We start from the raw sequence: 6471 nt of genomic DNA, 5'->3' as shown, positions 1-6471 counted from the left end.
CACCTGCTAGGTGTGTGATCGTCTTTGGTTCGATAACAACTTAACTCGGATCGGCAACATTCAGAACAACTCCAAAGCGTTGTCGGTTCTTTGCGATACGTTTGGAAAGGGCACCGACTATGCCGACTACGTCGTGTGTGCCAAGTAAGTCGCACTTTAACACCCCGTTAACCAATTATATGCTCCGCATCCTCCTCAGTGTTCCCCCGAGGGAAGCTGCGGGCAATTTTTTTACCTGCAAGGTGATGCTGGTGGAAAATTCCTCCCGTGCGTTGTTGAACAATAAAATATTCGCAGCGTGCGCGTTAACTAAAAGCCGAATTCTCCGATTCTCCTGTCTCATTCCCCATTCGCAGCCATTGGCGCGTACATTGAGCACTATCTTCTGACTAGAAAGGGTTGCTACGTTATACTCGCTGGGTGTAACCTCCTTGGCTTTAGAAAGGTTTTGCAAGCGTTGAGGCGCAGTGCCATGAATACAGTGAACTAGTATATACCACGAACTCAAGGTGGTTAAATGTGGGTAGTAGACAAGAAACGCAAGCGTAAGAAAGTGTGCGTGTGCCACCTCCCGTTTAGTCTTTGAAAAGTGCGCTGGATGGCGGTGCTTCTATATATGCGGAATATATGATGAAAATATGCGAGATGATGGTACATGGAGTGTTGAATGGACGAACGGACACACAGACAGATGCATGGACGGACGCACGGATGGCTGGACGGACGGATGGACGGATGGACGGACGCAGGGGTGGATGCATAGACAAACGCAGAGACGGACGCACGCATGGACGTGCGGACGCAGGAACAGGCGCACGCATAAACGGGTGGATGAACGCATGGACGGTCACACAGACGGATGCAAGGATGGACGGAAGCAAGAATGAATGAACGGACGGATGCTTCGCCCCTCTCTCCATCATTCACCCCGTGGATATGCTGCCATTTTTTCGGAAACGAAATTACTTCTTCATACAGAGGGACATGAACACATTATAACAGCGCATTCTCAAGAACAGACTAGCTGAAACCAACTTCGCTGTCACCAGCGGCCAGGCTTGCACAGTCTAATGCGTCTTGTTTAATAGAATTCTTTTTGCCTATCAGTGACATGGAACCCGGCATCTTTTACAAAGAACTTGTATTATCAAAAGCTTTTCTTGAGTACGAACAAAATCATTCAGAATGTATTGAGTGTAAAAACTTGGGCAATTCGGTAGGTCATAATTGTTGTGAAAGGCATATTGTGTGTATTACCTTCGCAACATTCACCTGTAGTGCTCTGTTTATATTAATTATGCGTCGACCGCTCTTAATCGCACACAATATATTTAATCACATAGCCTCATTGAATGCAGCACGAGGAACTCGGAAACAAAGCCATTTTCCGTACAATCCTCAATATTGGCCGCAGTTTTTTGCAGTTATTCTTGTGAGAAAGTCTCGTTGCATGCTCCAATTTCAGCGCGACACACCAGGTTGAAAGTTTCGTCTCGCACGTCTGTCATTGTTAGAGCAGAGCCTGCGTGTGCAAGGCAGCGGAAAGTCAAGGCAGCCATTTGATGCGTTTCATTCCAAAAAATAGACCGCAGAAACTCCTGCGTACAATGTTGTAAAATATTGGGCAAAAGTGCGTTTTGCTTTTCCAACCAATCGAGAAGGAAACGTGAGAAGCCTATGCCTGAATAATCTAACTGCCACGCACGTATGTAGGTTGGTGGTCCCCAACATCTGCGAATACTAATATATTTTACTATCACAGCTCCTCGTATGTAAAGTAGCAAGGCTGTACCCAAGGGTCATGTACAGTCATGACAGGAATCGAGTTACGCCATTCTCTAGTTCTTTGCTTGCGTGAAATTTGCACATAAGAATGAAAACTTGAGCGAGTAGGTAGGCGTTCATATTTGGTTGAAGGAACGCACTCGGGGCGATGGTGAGGAAAGGGGAGCGCAAAGCAGGCGCTCTTTGAGCTCTTTTTTCTTCGTCCTGGTCCTGTGTGTGCTGCTGAAACACAAGATGATGAGCACCTATACCGCATAATATATCACTAAACCATTACTGAGTGGTTGGTTCAATTGTCAAAACATACGTAGTGCTTGCTCGGGGAGCCAACAGAACGCGCGCACATTTTTGTGGCTGTCTGGCGGTAGCGGCGTACAGCAAAATGGCCATTAGGAACTGTCTTTTTTCCTTGACGGTGCTGTCATGGTACAAATAAAAAGTGAGGCAACTACGAACAATTGATTCAGTGAATAAACAAACAGTGGCGCTGGCAGTTCTCCCCTCATCCTCACTTCTACTCTTTTTCTGCCCCCTTGTTGTTCTATGCTAGACGAGATTATCTTGTACTTTACCCTGTCCCTATCATCGTTTTCTTTCTCAGCACCCTCCATTTTCCTACCCATTGATACACTATCCTATACATGGATACGCTATATACTTCACTATCTAAGTTCCTCATGGCCTCCTCATGGTCTCGGCCTTGCTGTCCCATCGTGGGAGCAGCCCACCGTGTGCCAAGACGCACGCCTTCGGTCTTTCAAAATAGTTTTCCCAAACCAAACATGTGCTGTAAATATCGATGTTGGAAATGTACACATAACTTACATTCTCCTTCAAGTGCCGGATAAAGAACGGAATATGGACAGCGCACTTTTCCGTACTGACTAAAATCCTGTCGAGGGAGACCAGCAATAAAAAATACCCGTGACAGCAGCACGCCGTGGAAGTAACGCATACAGACGGTAAGAACAGGCGCAAGAAGAAAAAAAACAAAAGGGGGGGGGGAGGCCGTTGTCGCTCTCGCGCCAGCCTGGTGTCGGGAGCCGGCATCAACTAACGCAGAACCGTTCAGTCACAAGCGCGAGCGTGGAAGGTCGTAATAGTTTAACTAATAATAATGAGGTCGTAATATTTTAACTAGGGTCGCGTAACCAACATTTTTTGTAAAGCACCATTTGGCGTAGTACCCTACTAGAAATTCAGCCAATTCCAATACTTTTGTTGCTATGTCAAGCATCATGTTTTTGTAGGTCGTGAAGAAGACGTTTGGCTCGTTCCGCTGAGCGCAGCCTGCGGGAACGTGCTCGAAATAGCTGCCATTCGTAAAAGCGCCTTCTAGAAACATGTCCACAAGCTGGTCGAATGTTGCCTGCATCGGGAAAAACAGAATCTTCTGGTTTATGACTTGCTGGAAGTAGCACACGTCGCACGGATAACGAGCAACGTACCCGTACTCGGCGTCGGTGCTGACAGCTATTCTACGCAGGTGAATGGGCATGCGGAGAAGCCGGGTTCGATTTTCTTCTCCTGGCTTCTTCCCACCACAGTCCTCCAGAAACGGTACACTCTCGAGTTGAACTCTCGAAAGTCTTTGCCACAGTGCCCATCGTGTACGATTCGTTGTATAATCTGCTGCAGCACCTGTATGCTGCACCTTGGGTACGCCACCTCGACGATGTCTCCGGAGCACGGCTGGAACCGAAGTGCCTCCCGTAGCTTCTCTGGGCCACGAAAGATTATGTCGCGTGTCTCGTCGATGACTTAAACATAGTTGACAAGCTGGCTCGTGTCGTGATGTATAGCCTGCGAACAGTATAGAACATTGATTACAAGAACTTCAATGGCAGACGAAGTGCATGAATCTCTGTCACGACCCAGCAAGTCAAAAAGCCGAGCTATGCAAGAGATGTACGGTGGTTCTACGACCAACATTTCTCACAATCAACACAATGGTCCACACTTCGGAGTAACAGGGAATCTTATTAGAACAGAAACTTGCTGATTCACAGGTCATGAGATAATTCATGCCAGAGTACTACGCGGGAAGTGCAGGACACGCAAATTGTATATTCATCATGTGTTTTCGTTAAAATTTTTGCTTTCGACAAGGCGAACCAACTAAGCAATTCCGAGCATTCGTTCGTGTGCCCAAATAAAATACGAAAAGTTTTTTTTTGTTCAGTGGATCAATATGTATGGTTGATTTAACATACGCCTTTCTAGGAATGTATTTTATATCAAGTAATTGGGGTGTGAAGCCTTTTTCTGAGCGTGAATAACAGTGCTCAAAATAATTCCCTCCACATACCACTGATGAGTGTGTAAGTAAACTATGATCGCGGGTTCTGAGTTTCATTAGTCGTGCAATGTGTCCGTTCTTTTGGTCATCAGTGTACACATGTGCCATCGTTTACGGGGAGAAAGTTTGGATGGCACTTCAGCTTTGCATAAAAAATAGAGCGCGTTAGCATAATGGGGCCCTGTACTAACGTCTTCTCAGTTGCTACCCTAGACAGCTGGCCAGCCTGAAGTCGGTTATCACCCTAACCGAATACTTTCATAATCAGATGTGAAGCAGCCGTTTGACTCACGTGTGTAACGCTGTACTGCGTTCATCTGCGAGGACGCGCCACGACGCGTTCGCCTCACCACATGTGTTGGAACGGTGTCATGTGTGTCACGCCGCAGCTGCGCGTTGACGTCACGCTCCTCTCGCACACATCATCACAGGCGCATTCTGAGGTCACTTTATCCCTATCCGCAGCACGCTTGCCGCAATGCCCGCAACTACCGGCTCCTCCGTCCGCTCGCAACAAACTTCTCCTTCGCTTAATCCTCTCCGCCACCCGCACCACACCACGTCAAATGGAAACACTCTTCCGGCCCGTCCATCTGCGACCACTAGACTGAGTTTGATTTCAAACCATTCTTTCAGCACCCACGTCTGCGCCCGTTTCTACCGGGTCACCGTCGTGTACACCGCTGCTGCTTCGCATCATATCGGGGTTCCGGGGTTCCCTTCGGAGAGATGGTCCAAACTTTATTATTTGTATTGGCAGTTTCATCAATCTTTTTGTGATAGATAAGATGATTATTTTAGAAGCGAAGCTCTTAAAGCCCTGGGTCTGTCCCTCCTAACTCATGCTACGCGACCGCCTTTTATCAACAATTCATCATAATTATTTTACGAGCAGGCATTTACGGACAGTTCATCACAATTTCCTCATGAAGAAGACAGTTGTTAGGCGGAGCGCTCACAGGATAGTCTCGTTTACAGATAAATGAAAATTAAGCGCACCGATTCTTCATTTATACCAATATTCGAATGTTAATTTTCGCTGAAAATTGATATTTTGTCAAGTCAGTTTTGTATCTCGCCTCGCAACAACAAATCTTTACTTGTCAATATATAAAATTTATGTGGTGTTAAGTACGAAAATTCTTGTAATTGTCGCACAACATAAGCAAAAAGGAGAAAAGAAACAAAATTTTCATTGTTTCTTCTATGTATGCTCTGACAGATAATAGAGATAAGGAACTGCTGATTGTATCATTACCCATGACTTTTATTTGAACTATGGAGCTGGTTGATCTCAACTGTCCATCCCATTATTTCTTCTTTCTCCCTGCAATTCTGTGAAAACCATTTGGGATTCTCGGTACAAACGATGTCCTTCCATAGTATCTTAATACTCGTCAAGGTTAAATTGTTAATATTCATATAGTACGTTTTATATACCTCAGGTGAAACACTGCAAAAGCTTGCAAAAGCCCAATTTGTGGCTAAATGCGTTTCGCTTTACCCATTGTAAACACTCGGGCGAGCCTCGCATAGTGCCTGCGTTCATCGTGATAGACTTAAATTGTAACGCCAAAAAAAGAAACTATTCGAAAGCGTGCATTGGCTTTGGGATATATCTGAAGTACAAACCACAAGTGGCGTAGCCACGGGGGGGGGGGGGGGGGGCTCAAACGTTTTCACCCCAACAAAAATTATGGGCGCAACCCCCCCCCCCCCCCCAATCTGCCTCTTTCCGACCTTTTTATTTTCGTCGCTTCGCGCTGACATGATTTCGAAACTAAGAGGTGCTACTATCACAAGATCTTTCCTAGGCGCTTTTACAGTGAATAATGTCAGCACACGTCAAAACGTGTTGAAGTGTTTGGCAAGGCTTTGACACTGTTAGATTTTCGGCAGGAATCTTGGCCGTGAGAGTTATAAGCTGGCTATGCGACGGAATTAATGCTACAGCGGTGGTCATACTTGCACCCACCGGAACAGATCTCACCGTAATTGATCACTGCAATGATTTTCACTAGGCAGAGGCTTGTTTTTAGGGTAGTAGCTAGACACAGTTCCAAGGTCTAATAGGCCACGTTAAAGCATTCCACAATGTGACTTTCATGCGTATGCTAAAATATACTCAAGCCAGAGAAACGCATTTCTATCGAACCTTCGCACATTCTGCTAACATCTGAACAAACACACACAAACACGCGCGCGTGCGACAGAATATTCAGTTTACCCAACGAAATACACTTGTAAACGAGCGCACAAAACCTTGATACATAACTTTATGTGCCTTAACGGCTAAAGGGACTCCCAAGTGTTGTCTAATGACGAAGGTGCAATGCAAGTAAACGTGCGGGTCAATCAACCTTAGAAAGACTTACATACTGATCGTG

General features: G+C 45.8%; 1 long non-coding RNA gene across 1 annotated transcript; it reads right to left on the bottom strand.

Moving 5' to 3' along the window:
• Positions 1 to 3001: 3001 nt before the first annotated feature.
• LOC142767049 (uncharacterized) lies at positions 3002 to 3582 on the bottom strand. The gene is made up of 2 exons (XR_012884727.1): positions 3234 to 3582; positions 3002 to 3154 (listed from the first exon to the last, which is right to left on the bottom strand). It is a non-coding gene; the product is annotated as an uncharacterized LOC142767049 (long non-coding RNA).
• Positions 3583 to 6471: the final 2889 nt, after the last annotated feature.

Source organism: Rhipicephalus microplus, chromosome 7 (assembly GCF_043290135.1).
Source record: "Rhipicephalus microplus isolate Deutch F79 chromosome 7, USDA_Rmic, whole genome shotgun sequence".
NCBI classification, from domain to species: Eukaryota; Metazoa; Arthropoda; class Arachnida; order Ixodida; family Ixodidae; genus Rhipicephalus; species Rhipicephalus microplus.
This window is presented reverse-complemented; position numbering and strand designations above follow the sequence as displayed.